This window comes from Myxocyprinus asiaticus, chromosome 36 (assembly GCF_019703515.2).
Source record: "Myxocyprinus asiaticus isolate MX2 ecotype Aquarium Trade chromosome 36, UBuf_Myxa_2, whole genome shotgun sequence".
Taxonomy (NCBI): domain Eukaryota; kingdom Metazoa; phylum Chordata; class Actinopteri; order Cypriniformes; family Catostomidae; genus Myxocyprinus; species Myxocyprinus asiaticus.
This window is the reverse complement of record NC_059379.1, coordinates 26,134,105-26,152,252: the sequence shown is the minus strand read 5'-3', so window position 1 is coordinate 26,152,252 and position 18,148 is coordinate 26,134,105. Positions and strand designations below refer to the sequence as shown.

The following is an 18,148-nucleotide window of genomic DNA, read 5'->3' as shown; positions in this document are numbered from 1 at the left end:
TTACTTGTGTAACCTCCATTCCCTGATGGAGGGAACGAGACATTGTGTCGATGTAGTGACACTAGGGGTCACTCTTGGGAGCCCGAGACACCTCTTGTCTTTGATAAAAGGCCAATGAAAATTGGCGAGTGGTATTTGCATGCCACTCCCCCGGACATACGGGTATAAAAGGAGCTGGTATGCAACCACTCATTCAGGTTTTATGCTGAGGACCCGATATAAGGTCCAGCCATTTCAGCGGGTAATTCAGCATTGTGGCAGGAGGGACACAACGTCTTGTTTCCTCCATCAGGGATCGGAGGTTACACAAGTAACCATGACGTTCCCTATCTGTCACTCACTGGACGTTGTGTCGATGTAGTGACACTAGGGGTCCCTATACGAAACGCCACAATCGGCTGAACTGTGTTACGTGAACTGGCGGTGTGTGGTGGGCAGACTACTGTGTGCTTCATAGCCAGCACACCAGGTCGACACGTAACCTCCCCCAACATATTTATGAGTGTCGAACGGCCCTTTTTGGGGACAAGTCGACTACCCAAAGATAGAGACAGGCTTAACCCAGTCGTGGCCTCTTTTCCCATTCTTTTTTTTCACTCCCTAAAAAAGAAGGGGGATTATCCGACCGGGCCGCCAGGTCAAGTCGGGGGGTGTCCCTCCCAAGGGGAAGACACCACGGAGACCACACCTTGCCCACAGAGAGGCGGGGATATTTAAGTGGTAAAATATGTCACATGGTCTTTCCAACCATGTGGGGAGTCTTCAAGGTAGATCCTGCCCAATGGGGGAGGAGTTACTACAAACATGGAGACTGGGGCAGAGGGGCTCTGCCCAAGGAAGACGCAGTTTGCCAACAGGGAAACAAATTAGCGGAAGATATATAATCGCATGGGGTTAGCCTTACAGGGAACCGCCACATGTGGAGCACCTACCCCAGAACAGGGCTCTTAGTTAGCGTGTGTACTGGGCCGGCAGCGAGTCTCTCCGAAAACTCGACTGCCACAGGGCTCGGAGGAAGTCTACCATGGAACAAAGTTTGTGAACACTACTGGGAATTAATGGCGCACGTCTTCAGCTCCAAGGGAGGTGGAAAGCGCTATGTGCAAGCGATACACCCGGCCAGCTATCCCGGGCTCATCCACTTGTGTTGCCTGCCACTACCTGGGATGAAACCGGTTCCACCCGAAGGTTGTAGAACCTTGCAAAGGTGTTGGGTGTTGCCCAGCCCGCTGCTCTGCAAATGTCTGTTAGAGAGGCACCCCTGGCCAGGGCCCAGGGAGCCGCTACACCCCTAGGAGAATGGGCTTGTAGCCCTACCAGGGGCAGCATGTCCTAGGTGACATATGCCATAGTTATGGCGTCAATGAGCCAGTGGGTGATCCTCTGCTTGGAGACAGCGCTTCTTTCCGCTGTGCACCAAAGCAGACAAAGAGCTGCTCAGAGACTCTAAAGCTCTGCGTGCGATCCAAATAGATGCGTAAAGTGCGCACCGGACACAGTGACGACAGGGCTGGGTCTGCCACCTCCTGGGGCAGTGCTTGCATGTTCACCACCTGGTCCCTAAAGGGGTGGTGGGAACCTTGGGCACATAGCCCGGTCAGGGTCTCAGGATCACGTGAGAGTAATCTGGACCAAACTCCAGGCACGTTTTGCTGACAGAGAACGCTTGCAGGTCACCTACCCTCTTGATGAAAGTGAGTGCAGTCAGGACGGCAGACTTCAAGGAGAGTGCCTTATGCTCGGCTGACTGCAAAGGCTCCAAGGGGGCTCTCTGTAGACCCTGAAGAACTACTGAGAGGTCCGATGAGGGAACGAGGCATGGTCTGGAGGGATTCAGCCTCCTGGCGCCTCTTAGGAACCTGATGATCAGGTCGTGCTTCCCTAAGGACTTACCGTCGACTGCGTCATGGTGTGCTGCTATGGCGGCAATGTACACCTTCAAGGTGGAAGAGGAAAGCCTCCCTTCCCACCTCTCCTGCAGGAAGGAAAGCACTGATCTGACTGCGCATCTCTGGGGGTCTTCCCGACGGGAAGAACACCACTTAGCGAACAGACGCCACTTAAAAGGCATACAGGTGCCTCGTAGAGGGAGCCCTAGCCTGAGTGATTATGTCTACCACCGCAGGTGTCCCGTCCAGGGGCCAGGCATGGAGATACCAGAGGTCTGGGCGCGGGTGCCGGATGGTGCCCCGTCCCTGAGAAAGAAGGTCCTTCCTCAGGGGAATTTGCCAGTTCTAGAGGAACACCTGCCCGTAGAAACGAGTGGTCAGTCCAAAGGCTGAAAAGACGTGATGACCACGCGACGTGTCCCATGGCGCCATGCCCATCTCGGGATTCGAGTCTGGAGCCAGTGCTGAGTGGCCTCATATGCATCAACCCGAGCGGAGTGGCCACCGCCGAGGATGCCATATGCCCCAGGAGCCTCTGAAAAAGTTTCAGTGGAACCGCTGTTTTCTGTTTGAACACCTTCAAACAGGTCAGCACTGACTGGGCGCACTCGTTCGTAAGGCGTGCTGTCAAGGAGACTGAGTCCAACTCCAAACCGAGAAAAGAGATGCTCTGAACTGGGAGGAGCTTGCTCTTTTCCTAGTTGACCCGAAGCCCTAGTCGGTTGAGGTGTGAGAGCACCAGGTCCCTGTGTGCGCACAACATGTCTCGAGAATGAGCTAGGATTAGCCAGTCGTCAAGATAGTTGAGAACGCGAATGCCTACCTCCCTTAATGGGGCAAGTGCAGCCTCTGCGACCTTCGTAAAGATGCGAGGAGACAGGGACAGGCTGAAAGGGAGGACTTTGTTCTGATATGCCTGACTCTCAGACGCAGACCACAGGAAGGGTCTGTGTCGAGGAAGGATCAAGACATGGAAGTACGCATCCTTCAGGTCTACCGCTGCAGACCAATCTTGATGCCGGACACTCACCAGAATGCATTTTTGTGTCAGCATCTTGAACGGGAGTCTGTGTAAAGCCTAGTTCAGAACTCACAGGTCCAAGATTGGCCGCAACCCACCGCCTTTTTTCGGTACGATGAAGTAGGGGCTGAAAAACCCCTTCTTCATCTTGGCTGGAGGGACAGGTTCTATCGCGCCCTTCCGTAAGAGGGTAGCAATCTCCATGCAAGGTAGCAGCATTTTCGTCCTTCACCAAGGTGAAGTGGACACCGCTGAACCTGGGCGGACGCCTGGCGAAGTGAATCACGCAGCCGAGTCGGATGGTCCGGACCAGCCCTCGCGACAGATTGGAAAGTGCAAGCAATGCGTCCAAGTTCCGCGCAAGGGGGACCAAAAGGACAATGTCATCGGACGTACCGGCAGGTGGGGCCTCGCGGTGGGGCGGTGCTCGAGGTGCCACACTACGTTGTGGCTGTGCTGAGTCTAAGGACATCGAAGCACTTACCTGGCTCCTTGTGACCACCGCCAGAACAGCCTGGGATGGGGAGGAAGAGGCCTGTCCTCGTGACCCATGGAGACTGTCACATCGGGGGCAGATTTGTGCCACAACTGGGCGCTCAGGGGTGGGAGACCGCCGCTGGAGCGCCAAACCTGCCAAATAGAGTGGTGGACGGTGGTCGAGATGATGGCCGTGCACACCGGATACGTGTCCCAGGGAAGAAGGAAACCGCTCTTGGTGAGCTCTTGAGTACTGCAGCCACTTGGGCATGCAGCACAATTAAATGCAAAAGGTAACAAAAAGATGGAGATCTGCTTACCAGCTCCAGAGCAGCGGGTTTCGTTGTCCCTGGGTCGCCCGTCTTAAGGGTGCTTTGAAGCATTTCACGGGTTCTGGGCGGCCGCGAGATGGGTGGCATCTGCTTCCTGCGGTGGTCTCCAAGCCGGGCTGAAGGGGCGGGCTGCGGTGGAGCCTGTGCAGTCACCGCAGGGGGACGCCCTTGGCGATGAGTAGAAGGGGTGCGGGATCTTGAGCCGCGCCGGGTCAGGATATGCCGGCTAGCATCCATCTACTGCTCTACCATCGAAAACTGCTGGGTAAAGTCCTCAAAGGTGTCGCCGAATAGGCCCGCCTGGGAAATGGGGGCAGCAAGGAATCGTGTCTTGTCAGCCTCGCCCATCTCGACCAGGTTGATGGACCACTAGTGTGGCCATCGTCTGCCCAAGAGACCGCGCCGTGACCTCCGTCACTCAGAGAGCGAGGTCGGTCACCGAGCGCAGTTCCTGCATCAATCCCGGGGCAGAACTACCCTGACCGTGCAGTTCCTTTAGCACCTTGGTGGACTTGCAGGAGAGCCATGGCATGCAGGGCGGAGGCGGCTTGTCCAGCGGCACCATAGGCCTTGGCCGTCAGAGATGACGTAAACCTACAGGCCTTGGACGGGGGCTTTGGGCACCCGCACCAGGTAGCGGCACTCTGTGGGCATAGGTGCACCGCGAGCGCCTTAATCCACCGGGGGATTGCCGAATAGCCCTTGGCCGCCCCACCATTGAGGGTAGTGAGGGCGGGGAAGCTGAAAAGATCGGGACCGGGCAGTAAGAAGTGCCTTCCGCGACCTTGTCAGCTCTTCATGCACTTCCGGGAAGAAAGGAACGGGGGCGGGGCGTGGCTTTGAGCAGCGCCGCAAGCCCAGGAACCAATCACCGAGCCGCGAGGGTTCAGGGAAGAGCAGTGAGTTCCACTGCGTCAGCCTGTGAGTTCCCCGCGTCAGTCTGTGACTGGGCAATCGACCCTGAAGGGAGGAGCCCAGCTGAGGCTTCCGACTGGACGAGCCCGCTCTCCGATGCTGCGCTCGAGAGCTCATCACTTTCGCGGGCTCCGAATAAGAGGTCGAACTCGCCATGAGACGAGCCGGCGGACTCATCCGGAAGACCGATCGGGGCAGACGAGCGTGCTGGAGAATGGGAGGTCCACGGGGGGGATACCCGGCAGAGGCGGTCCCATTGGGGTCCCCAAATCGCCCCCAGTGCTAGCCGCGCTGGCCTCATACCCGTGGGTAAAAGGACCGAGGCGGGGAGCCTCTGGGGTGGCTTGCTTTCTTACGAAGGCGAGCCGCGACCGCAACGTTGCCATGGACATATCCTCGCAATGAGAACATGACCATCCACGAACGCTGTCTCCGCGTGAGCAGTGCCCAGACACGTAAGACAGTGATCGTGACCGTCAGAAGGCGAGAGATAACGAGCGCAACCAGGAATAACACACAATCGGAAAAGCATCTTTAAAAAGACGCGTCTTTAAAAAGACGTTCCGTGTGTGCCGCTCTTTTAGAGAAATATACTCTTTTATTTCTGCCGAAGTACCCAGGGGCATTCTCTACAGTGCACCAGTCCAGAGGGGGGAGAAGCCACTGAAATGCGCTGTCAGATCCAGCAGAGGTGAATGAACAGTTGTATTCAGCTCAGTGAGCATGACCGTTCGGCACCGAAGAGAAAATCTGAATGAGTGGTTGCATACCAGCTCCTTTTATACCCGTATGTCCGGGGAAGTGGCATGCAAATACCACTCGCCAATTTTCACTGGCCTTTTATCAAAGACCAGAGGTGTCTCGGGCTCCCAAGAGTGACCCCTAGTGTCACTACATCAACACAACTTCAAGTGAGTGACAGTTAGGGAACAGACTATAAACAGCTCAAGCAGTGCAGAAAGGAGCTGCCCATTCTCAAGGAATTGTGGGATATGATCTCGGTGGTCAAATACAGTTTAGATGCCTGGCAGACCACTCTTTGGAAAGAGATAAACGTGGATGACATGGACTTGGAGTGCAAGCGTTTCTCTAAAGAACTTTTCACACTGGATAATGAGGCCTGTTCATGGGACACCTTCACCGGGCTAGACAGTACCTTGAAGAACATGCTTACCTCTTTTCGAGTAGGTGCTGAGCTTCAAAACTCAGCCATTTGTTCACCCCACTGGCGGCAGCTTATGAATGCTACTGGCATATGCTTCACCATGGACCAAGACACCACACTGGCTGACATTTTTCACCTCAACTTGCATCACTTTGAGGGTGAGGTCAGGAGCATCATTGACCGGGTAGTGAAGGAGATGGACGTAGAGAAGTTGCTAAACGAACTGGATGCCACCTGGACAAATATGGCATTTGGCTATGAGGTTCATCCACGCACAAACGTTCCTCTGATGAAGTCAGATGAGGAAATATCTGAAACGCTGGAGGACAACCAGGTGCAGCTACTGAACTTCATGACATCTAAGTACATAGCGTTCTTCCTGGAGGAAGTATCCACATGGCAGCGAAAGCTCTCAGTGGCTGACTCTGTGATCTCTGTCTGGTTTGAAGTGCAGAGGACCTGGTCTCAACTGGAGAGCATCTTTATAGATTCTGAGGATATTCGCTGTCAGTTACCAGAGGTCAACTCTGCTGATTTGTTTCTAATTTTATAAATTCTTTATGGAACGGTCCTACAAGTCAATATAAAACTTATTTTGTTCTCTATTTGTCACGCAACAAAAAAAGTTGATGTTATAAAGTGAAACATAAGCAGTAATAAAAGAAAACAGCCAGAATACTAAAGCAGAAAATATAAAACAAATGAATAGTTTAGGCTGTTTTAATGGAGAACTGAGAGTAAACTGGGACCTCACAGATTTGGGAAGCATCTTGTCCTGCCCTCTGGCGGTATATGCATAGATCTAGATGAGAGATGAAAATGTTCATCTTATGCTTTTGGCCGAAAACATTTGGATAATTACTGTTCTGTGCCTATGGCCAGAAACACAGATGTTGTTCAGAATGTCTTTTTTTTTTTCTCTCTTTCTCTGGCAAATGAAATTGAGTTAACTCATTCTTTTTAATGAATGTCTCCACAGGATTCCAAATGCTTTGAAAGCATTGATACTGATTTCAAAGAACTGACATACAGTGCTAATAAACCACCAAATGTTGTGGAGGCCACCAACAAACCTGGGCTCTATAGCAAATTAAGAGGACATTCAGAACAGGTTTGCAGCTGGATTATGTATTTTTTGTTTGTTTGTTCGTTTGATTGTTTCAACTGTCTCTCAGCAAATACAAGAGATCTTATCATGAAGAATAAAATTTTCCTTGATCTTTTGTGATAAGAGTTACTTTTTCTATGATCAGTTGCACTTTCTGAACTAAAAATGTCCTTCCCCATCAAAAAAAATAAAAAAATAAAAAATAAAAAAAAAACAGAATTTATTGAAACTAAGCTGCAAAAAGGGCATCATTCTAATGCATATTTACATTGAAAAACAATTAAAAAATAGTGCAGATGGAGGCAACTCCACTATTTTGGGCACAAAAAAAACTATACTAAAATTATAAGTGGATCTCAGGGAGGGGAAAAAAAAGTAATATGTGACCCCTCTAAGAAACGTCATGGTTACTGGTGTAACCTCCGTTCCCTGATGGAGGGAACGAGACGTTGGTGTTGATGTAGTGACACTAGGGGTCACTCTTGGGAGCCCGAGACACCTCTGGTCTTTGATAAAAGGCCAATGAAAATTGGCGAGTGGTATTAGCATGCCACTCCCCCGAACATACGGGTATAAAAGGAGCTGGTATGCAACCACTCATTCAGGTTTTACGCTGAGGAGCCGATATAAGGTCCGGCCATTTCAGCGGGTAGTTCAGCATTGTGGCAGGAGGGACCAACGTCTCGTTCCCTCCATCAGGGAATGGAGGTTACACCAGTAACCATGACGTTCCCTATCTGTCACTCACTCGACGTTGGAGTCGATGTAGTGACACTAGGGGTCCCTATACAAAACGCCACAAGGCTGAACTGTGTTACGTGAACTGGCGGTGTGTGGTGGGCAGACTTGCTGTGTGCCTCATAGCCAGCGCACCAGGTCGACACGTAACCTCCCCCAACACAGTTATGAGTGTCGAACGGCCCTGTTTGGGGACAAGTCGACTACCCAGAGATAGAGACAGGCTTAACCCAGTCGTGGCCTCTTTCCCCTTCTCTTTTTCCACTCCCTAAAAGAGAAGGGGGATTATCTGACTGGGCCGCCAGGTCTAGTCGGGGGGTGTCCCTCCCAAGGGAAGGACACCGCGGAGACCACACCTCGCCCCAAGAGAGGGGGGGATATTTAAGTGGAAGAATACATCACATGGTCTTTCCTACCATGTGGAGAGCCTTCAAGGTAGATCCTACCCAATGCTGAGGAAGAGTTACTACAACATGGAGACTGAGGGGCTCTGCCCAAGGAAGACGCAGTTTGCCAGTAGGGAAACAAACCAGCGGAAGATATAGATCGCATGGGGTTAGCCTTACAGGGAACCGCCACATGCGGAGCACCTACCCCAGAACCGGGCTCTTAGTTAGCGCGTGTACTGGGCCGGCAGTGAGTCTCTCCGAAAACTCGACTGCCACAGGGCTCGGAGGAAGTCAACCAGGGAACAACTTTTGTGAACACTACTGGGAATTAACAGCGCACGTCTTCAGCTCAAAAGGAGGTGGAAGGCACTATGTGCAAGCGATACACCCGGCCGGCTATCCCGGGCTTATCCGCTTGTGTTGCGTGCCACTACCTGGGATGAAACCGGTTCCACCCGGAGGTTGTAGAACCTTGCAAAGGTGTTGGGTGTTGCCCAGCCCGCTGCTCTGCAAATGTCTTTTAGAGAGGCACCTCTGGCCAGGGCCCAAGAAGCCGCTACACCACGGGTAGAATGGGCTCGTAGCCCTACCGGGGGTGGCATGTTTTGGGCGAGACATGCCATAGTTATAGCGTCAATGAGCCAGTGGGCGATCCTCTGCTTGGAGACAGTGCTTCCTTTCCGCTGTGCACCAAAGCAGACAAAGAGCTCCTCAGAGATTCTAAAGCTCTGCGTGCGATCCAAATAGATGCGTAAAGCATGCACCGGACACAGCAACGACAGGGCTGGGTCTGCCTCCTCCTGGGGCAGCGCTTGCAGGTTCACCACCTGGTCCCTAAAAGGAGTGGTGGGAACCTTGGGCACATAGCCCGGTCAGGGGTCTCAGGATCACGTGAGAATAGCCCGGACCGAACTCCAGGCACGTTTCGCTGACAGAGAACGCTTGCAGGTCACCTACCCTCTTGATGGAAGTGAGCGCAGTCAGGAGGGCAGTCTTCAAGGAGAGTGCCTTAAGCCCGGCTGACTGCAAAGCTCAAAGGGGGCTCTCTGTAGACCCTGAAAAACTACAGAGGTCCGATGAGGGAACAAGGCGTGGCCTGGAGGGATTCAGCCTCCTGGTGCCTCTTAGGAACCTGATGATCAGATCATGCTTCCCTAAGGACTTACCGTCGACTGCGTCATGGTGTGCTGCTATGGCAGCAATGTACACCTTCAAGGTGGAAGGGGACAGCCTCCCTTCCAACTTCTCTTGCAGGAAGGAAAGCACTGATCTGACTGCGCACCTCTGGGGGTCTTCCTGATGGGAAGAACACCACTTAGCGAACAGATGCCACTTAAAAGGCAAACAGGCGCCTCGTAGAGGGAGCCCTAGCCTGAGTGAACGTGTCTACCACCGCAGGTGGGAGACAGCTTAGGTCTTCCGCATCCCGTCCAGGGGCCAGACATGGAGATTCCAGAGGTCTGGGCGTGGGTGCCGGATGGTGCCCTTTCCCTGAGAAAGAAGGGCCTTCCTCACGGGAATTTGCCCGGGGGGAGCTGTCACAAGGAGCGTGAGGTCCGAGCACCACGTCTGGGCGGGCCAGTAGGGTGCTTACCAGGACGACCTTCTCCTCGTCCTCCCTGATCTTGCACAGGGTCTGTGCGAGCAGGCTCACTGGGGAAAACGCATATTTGTGAATGCCAGGGGACCAGCTGTGTGCCAGCGCGTCTATGCTGAGGAAGGCCTCGGTGAGGGCGTACCAGAGCGGGCAGTGGGAGGATTCTTGGGAGGTGAACAGGTGCACCTGTGCCTGACCGAATCGACTCCAAATCAGCTGGACCACCTGAAGGTGGAGTCTCCACTCTCCCTTGAGTGTAACCTGTTGTTACGGCGCATCCGCCGAAGTGTTGAGGTTGCCCGGGATGTGAGTGGCTTGCAGCGACTTGGTGCTGCTAACTCCGTTGGAGGAGACGGCAGGCGAGTTATGACATACAGCGGGAGCGCAGACCGCCTTGGCGGTTGACATATGCTACTGCTGCCGTGCTGTCTGTCCGAACTAGCATGTGCTTGCCTTGGATCAACGGCCGGAACCTCCACAGGGCGAGCAGAATTGCCAGTAACTCTAGAGGCCGGCGGCTGCGTGCCCGTTGCCAACAGTGCCCCAGCCTGTTTTGGAGGTGTCTGTCATGACCACGACACGCCTGGAGACCAGTTCTAGCGGAACACCTGCTCGTGGAAACGAGAGATCGGTCCAAGGGCTGAAAAGATGGTGACAGACCGACGTAATGGCCCGTGGTGTGTCCCGTGGCGCCATGCCCGTCTCGGGACTCGAGTCTGGAGCCAGTGCTGAAGCGGCCTCATATGCATCAACCCGAGTGGGGTGGCCACCGCCGAGGATGCCATATGCCCCAGGAGCCTCTGAAAAAGTTTCAGTGGAACCGCTGTTTTCTGTTTGAACGCCTTCAAACAGGCCAGCACCGACTGGGCGCGCTCGTTCGTAAGGTGCACCGTCAAGGAGACTGAGTCCAACTCCAAACCGAGAAAAGAGATGCTCTGAACCGGGAGGAGCTTGCTCTTTTCCCAGCTGACCCGAAGCCCTAGTCGGCTGAGGTGTGAGAGCACCAGGTCCCTGTGTGTGCATAACCCGTCTCGAGAGTGAGCTAAGATTAGCCAGTCGTTCAGATAGTTGAGAATGCGAATGCCCACCTCCCTTAATGGGGCAAGGGCAGCCTCTGCGATTTTTGTAAAGACGCGAGGAGACAGGGACAGGCCGAAAGGGAGGACTTTGTACTGATACGCCTGACCCTCGAACGCGAACTGCAGGAAGGGTCTGTGTCGAGGAAGGATCGAGACGTGAAAGTACGCATCCTTCGGGTCTACCGCCGCGAACCAATCTTGATGCCGAACGCTCGCTAGAATGCGTCTTTACATCAGCATCTTGAATGGGAGTCTGTGTAAGGCCCGGTTCAGTACTCGCAGGTCCAAGATTGGCCGCAACCCACCGCCTCTTTTCAGTACAATGAAGTAGGGGCTGTAAAACCCCTTCTTCATCTCGGCTGGAGGGACAGGTTCTATCGCGTCCTTCCGTAGGAGGGTAGCGATCTCTACACAAGGTAGCAGCTTTTCCGACTTTCACCAAGGTGAAGTGGACACCGCTGGACCTGGGCGGATGCCCGGCGAAATGAATCGCGCAGCCGAGTCGGACGGTCCGGACCAGCCCTCGTGACGGACTGGAAAGCGCAAGCCATGCGTCCAAGTTCCGCGCAAGGGGGACCAAAGGGACAATGTCATCGGATGTACCGGCGGGTGGGGCCTCGCAGCGGGGTGGAGCTCGAGGTGCCACACCACATCGTGGCCGTGCTGAGTCCGAGGACATTGAAGCACTTACCTGGCTCCTTGTGACCACCCCCGGAACAGCCTGGGTCGGGGGAGGAAGAGGCCTGTCCTCATGACCCGTGGAGACTGTCACATCGGGGGCGGATTTGTGCCACAGCTGGGCGCTCAGGGCAGGAGACCGCCGCTGGAGCGCCAACCTGCCAAATGGAGTGGTGGACGGTGGTCGTGATGCCAGCCGTACACACCGGATATGTGACCCAGGGAACAAGGAAACCACTCTTGCGGAGCTCTTGAGTACTGCAGCCACTTAGGCATGCAGCGCAATTAAATGCAAAAGGTAACAAAAAGATGAAGATCTGCTTACCAGCTCCAGAGCAGCGGGTTTCGTTGTCCCTGGGTCGCCCGTCTCAGGGGCGCTTCGAAGACCTCCGTGGGTTCTTCGGTGCCGGCTGTGAGACGGGTGGCGTCGGCTTCCTGCGGTGGGCTCCACACCGGGGCCGGGCCGGAGGGGCGGGCTGCGGCGGAGCCGGTGCAGTCACCGCAGGGGGACGCCCTCAGCGATGAGTAGATGGGGTGCGGGATCTTGAGCCGTGCCGGGGCAGGATAAGCCGGCTAGCATCCATCTACTGCTCTACCATCGAGAACTGCTGGGCAAAGTCCTCGACGGTATCGCCGAATAGGCCCTCCTGGGAAATGGGGACAGCAAGAAATCGTGTCCTGTCGGCCTCACCCATCTCGACCAGGTTGAGACAAAGGTGGCGCTCCTGGACCACTAGTGTGGCCATCGTCTGCCCGAGAGACCGCGCCGTGACCTCCGTCGCTCGGAGAGCGAGATCGGTCGCCGAACGCAGTACCTGCATCAATCCCGGGGCAGAACTACCCTCGTGCAGTTCCTTTAGCGCCTTGGCGGACTTGCAGGAGAGCCATGGCGTGCAGGGCGGAGGCAGTTTGTCCAGCAGCGCCGTAGGCTTTGACCGTCAGAGACGACGTAAACCTACAGGCCTTGGATGGGGGCTTTGGGCACCCACCCATGCCAGGTGGCGGCGCTCTGCGGGCATAGGTGCACCGCGAGCGCCTTTATCCACCGGAGGATTGCCGAATAACCCTTGGCCGCCCCACCATCGAGGGTAGTGAGAGCGGGGAAGCTGAAAAGATCGGGACCGGGCAGTAAAAGGTGCCTCCCGCGACCTTGTCAGCTCTTCATGCACTTCCGGGAAGAAAGGAATGGGGCGGGGCGTGGCTTTGAGCGGCTGTCCGATGCTGCGCTCGAGAGCTCATCACTTTCGCGGGCTCCGAATAAGAGGTCGAACTCGCCGTGAGACGAGCCGGCAGACTCACCCGGAAGCCCGATCGGGGCAGACGAGCGTGCTGGGGAATGGGAGGTCCGCGGGGGGATACCTGGCGGAGGCGGTCCCATTGGGGTCCCCAAATCGCCCCCAGTGCTAGCCGCGCTGGCCTCAAACCCGTGGGTAAAAGGACCGAGGCGGGAGCCTCTGGGGTGGCTCGCTTTCTTACGAAGGCGAGCCGCGACCGCAACGTTGCCATGGACATATTCTCGCAATGAGAACGTGACCATCCACAAACGCTGTCTCCACGTGAGCAGTGCCCAGACACGAAAGACAGTGATCGTGACCGTTAGAAGGCGAGAGATAACGAGCACAACCAGGAATAACACACAATCGGAAAAGCATCTTTAAAAAGACGCGTCTTTAAAAAGACGTTCCGTGTGTGCGCTCTTTTAGAGAAATATATACTCTTTTAGAGGGGAAAAATGCTCTTTCAGAAAATATACTCTCTAGTTTTTCTGCCGAAGCACCCAGGGGCGTTCTCTGCAGTGCACCAGTGCAGAGGAGGGAGAAGCCGCTGAAATGCACCGTCAGATCCAGCAGGTGAATGAACAGTAGTATTCAGCTCAGCGAGCATGACCGTTCGGCTCCGAAGAGAAAATCTGAATGAGTGGTTGCATACCAGCTCCTTTTATACCCGTATGTTCGGGGGAGTGGCATGCAAATACCACTCGCCAATTTTCATTGGCCTTTTATCAAAGACCAGAGGTGTCTCGGGCTCCCAAGAGTGACCCCTAGTGTCACTACATCGACACCAACGTCGAGTGAGTGACAGATAGGGAACGTAATTCAGAAGGTGCTTCTTTCAGCATGCACACAGGTACACTCAAAATTGTTTTCAGTGTCCCATAAAGTCTTGCCTTGAGCTGCTCATCTGTTATATTGAGAGTGTGACATTCAATGCACCTGTTCCTGCAAACTGGCTCTTTGTGAAAAGCCTGGCCGAATGTCCGGACACCAAGCGCCTGGTCTTTTCACGCTTTTACTTTATCTCCTCATCTGACCTGCACTGACCCCCACTAGATACAGCACATGGCTTTACTGACACCTGTCCTTATCATATTGTTGTAATATCTTTTCACAGTTTTACTTAGTTTTTATGCCTAATGTTTTCAAACATTGAAGGGATAGCTCATCCAAAAATTAAAACCCTCATATTGTTCCAAACCCCGACAACTTTCTTCCATGGAACACAATAAGAGATGTTAGGCGGAATGTTAGGCTCAGTCACCATCCACTTTCATTGCGTCTTATTTCCATGCAATGAAAGTGAATGGTGGCCAAGGCCATCAGTCACTAACATCATTCTGCCATCATTTTTTGGATACTTTTATGGTGCTTTCACATGTATTTTTTGAATCCTTTTTTAAAGCCTCACTCATTAATTGTTATTGCATGGTAAAAAACTATTAGCATAATTCTTCAGAATTTCTCCATTTGTGTTCCATGGAAGAAAGGGTTTGGAACAACAAGAGAGTGAGTAAATGATAACAGAATTTTTTTATTTTTTTGTGAACAACCTACATTTAAGGTGCCAATGGCCAAAGGCCTAATTTGCCTTTTTCATACAATAGATGGCAGTGTTGACTGCGTACCAAGTTGTCTGGAGGCAAATTTAAAAATGTTTTTCATATGTCATATTAGAACAAACTTAACCAAAATAACAGCTGTGCAGTGAAGCCTTCTTTATCTCCCCCAGGTTCAAAGGCATCTGTCAAAGTTGTTTGACAAAATGGCAAAGATGAAGTTTGAAACGGATGGGGATAATAACCCCACAAAGACAGGGCTCGGCATGTTCAGTAAAGAGGACGAGTATGTTCCCTTCAGTGAGCCTTGTGACTGCACTGGACAGGTACAAAAAGCCTTTGTTTACATTTTACACTTTATACACATTTACATTTTACACATTTTATGTATACACACCTTATACACACACAATGCATAATGTGTTAAAGAAACATTCTGGGTTTAATATAAGTTAAGCTCAATTGACAGGATTTGTGGCATTATGTTAAATACCACAAATATTAATTTCGACGTGTCCATGCTTATCTGTGGCTTTTATACATAAGGTATTTTAATTAGTATATACCCTAGGCTATGGCCAGTAACTTTGGAAAACACCTTGATTTTGATGAATTATCTATTACTTGTGCTCATACTTAGGGGTTTGGGGTTTTTCAAAACTCATAACTCTAACAAATGAATTAATTATATTGTACCTCCAATTGTGTATCTTGTTGAGAGGTGTGCTATTCCTTTTCTAATTGTTTATTTATTTATTTATTTTTTTTTAACAAAACTAGTACAAAAATCCTATACACCTACATTAAAGGAGGGACCCAAGCCAAATCGAGAGGCCAGAAAATCATAGAGACTTGAGGCTGAGATCGTTTTAACTTTTCTCAGTAAGAAACCACCAAGCAACCATCCAGAATATCTTAGCAACCGCATACTGTAGCAGTGCCCTGGACACCACCCAAAACACCCTAGAATCATGTTGGCAGCTTTTGCACTGCTAAGCACCACTCAAATTTTCTTAAGAAAATTTAAAATCTAGTTATGTTTACAGTGCCTGCTGTCCCATAATATAATGCTCTGGATCACATCACATTCTAGCCCTGCTTCTGAAGATTCTGAAGGTCCCTGTACAGTTTAGCACTAACGCTGCTCCAACGTATCTGCCTAGGGACTAGACAGATGCATGCATATTTTAAGTGGGACTAATGTACAATATAAGGCTGCTGGCAAACCCTCTTATCATACTCTCTTGTCAAAATACTTAGTGTGTGGAATGAAATGCTTGTGTTAAATGAAGTTGGCTACGGTTATACAGGTGGAATTGTGGCTGAATCGTGTTCTGGACACCATGTGTGCCACTGTACGTCATGAGATGACAGAGGCGGTCTCAGCCTATGAAGAGAACCCAGGGAACAGTGGCTGTTTGACTACCCTGATCAGGTATTTAACACCACTCTTCTATTGTCACTTCAGACGTCTGACACAGTGCTTGTAAACATCCTTAGGCTGATTTTTCTTTGAATAAGAGAATATTTATAAGAAGGAAGGGAATGTACTGTGTGGAATTAAAATATTGTGAGATATTTCTAGCAGTATTCATAAGCCAGAGGAAAGGTCTGTATCGGTTTACAGAATGAAGGCTCATGAAGTCCAGGTATTGAAATTTGCCTAATAGCGATGGGGCTGCAGTGGCTGTGTTTATCATGATACGTTTTTATATATACATACAGTGAGGTCCAAAAGTCTGCAATAACATTGAAAGTCTGTGATTTAAAAACTAATGTAAATGGAAAAATAAACACATTTTTAGGTTTTTGGAAAATTTTAACAAAGAAACTTTGTGACATGAAATAAAGACAAAATATTTAAGATTTTGCACTATTTCTTGGTCATTAATCAAATGAGATTGTGAGACTGACCTTGTTAACTTTTAACTCATTTCTACCAAGCACACAAGACGCTCTATGAAACATTCTTAAATTATATAATATTTGAGAACTCATTAAATAAGATGGATCATCAAGTTTTGCCCAAATTTGTGGAGTCCATGCTGATATTAAAGCAAAAGAGGAACTTATCAAATATTAAGAAATTCTGAAACATTCTGTAAATTTTTTCAATTGACCTTTTCAGTCATTATTATACTGATAATGTAATTTGTAATTAAACATGTATAACATTATAAAATAAAATCCAAATAGAAGCATTTTCACTAGTGCACCCTGAAGAAACATCTCTCTTGTGTGTATTCTGACAGGTCGCCCTTAACTGCACCCAAATCTGGTGGACAACGGATGTAGGTATGACATTCTTGAGATTGGAGGAGGGATATGAGAATCCAATGAAGGAATAGTATAAAAAACAAGTGAGTCAGTTAAACATCCTCATCACCATGCTGATTGACCAACTCACCCCTGGAGACAGGCAAAAAGTCATGACCATCTGTACCACTGACATCCATGCGAGAGATGTGATGGCCAAAATCACTGTGTAAAAGTTACCACCGCTTGTCTCCATGTCATCTGTCTTATTTGTATCTATTCAGTCCACAGCATTGAGAAATATTTTCTTCAGATTTCTGAGGATCAGTAAAACCAACGCATGCATTAGGCATCTCATGAAAAGAATATTTAATACTGGCTTTATTCACACAATTTGCCTCTGTAATGAGAGTCTCAATGTTCTCTTACGTGATTGCTCATATTTTGGTCTCACTTGAAGACCCACGGTTTTGTAGAATAGAAGTCCTAATGAAAGCTGCATAGAGTGGCTTAGAAACGGGATAATGTTTTTTATCCCATGCAGGTGTTATTTCTTTTCTTCCTGCTAATCCTTCATAATCATCTCCCTCCTGCAGCACGCATTAGCCAGACTCAGAGTTTGTGTTTCCGGCTCTCAGGTGGAGAACTCTCAGGCCTTTGTTTGGCTGTCCCAACTCCGCCACCGCTGGGATGAGAGAGAGAAATACTGCATTGCAAACATCTGCTACACCCTGTCCCTCTATTAATACAAGTATCTGGGTAATACACCACAATTAGTAATCACGCCACTCACAGACAGGTGAGACGCACTGAAAAAAAACAAAAAACAATTGCAGTTCTTGGAGTCTTTAACATAGCTTGCACTTACAGAGCCTATTGAAGGAATAGTTCACCCAATAATGAAAATTCTGTCATCTCACACTCATGTCATTCCAAAGCTTTTTTTATTCTGTGGAACACAAAAGAAGAAATTATGAAATATTGATTGCTTGCTCTTTTCCATGCAACTAAAGTACAGTGAAAGGTAATGGATCTTTTAAGCTACAAAAAGGATAAAAGTGGTCCTTATGACTCATGCACTGTATTCAAATCTTCTTAAAGGAATATTCTGGGTTCAAAACAAGTTAAGCTCAATCGAAGGCATTTGTGGCATAATGTTGATTACCACAAAAATTAATTTCGACTCGTCCCTCCTTTTCTCTATAAAAAGCAAAAATTGAAGTTACAGTGAGGCACTTTGTGGGGGGTTTAAAGGAAGAAATTTGAAGCTTATAATTTTAGAACAGCACTTACATTAATTCTGTTAAAACTCTGTATTATTTGAGCTGTAAAGTTGTATAAATTGTCATTTTTTTTTCAGTCATTTTAGGGTTTTTGCGTTTGTTGACATTACATCATCATGGCAACAGTTGTACAGTTGCCTATAACTTTACATAGAAAAGGTTAGTAAGTGATTTTATCACACTAAAATCATGTTAACCTGCATTTTGTTTACGTCATGTGGCTATACTTTTGAAAAAGTGAGTATTTTAGCATTTAAAATTTGCATTTAAAATTTGCCCCCCATTCACTTCCGTTGTAAGTGCCTCACCGTAACACAGATTTTAGCTTTTTTTTAAAGAAAAGGAGGGGCAAGTAAAACAAATTTTTGTGGTAATCAGTATTATGCCA

At 50.1% G+C, this 18,148-nt stretch overlaps 1 pseudogene; it reads left to right on the top strand.

Moving 5' to 3' along the window:
• Positions 1–18,148, top strand: part of LOC127427203 (dynein axonemal heavy chain 9-like) — a 272,019-nt pseudogene that overhangs the window by 11,040 nt on the left and 242,831 nt on the right.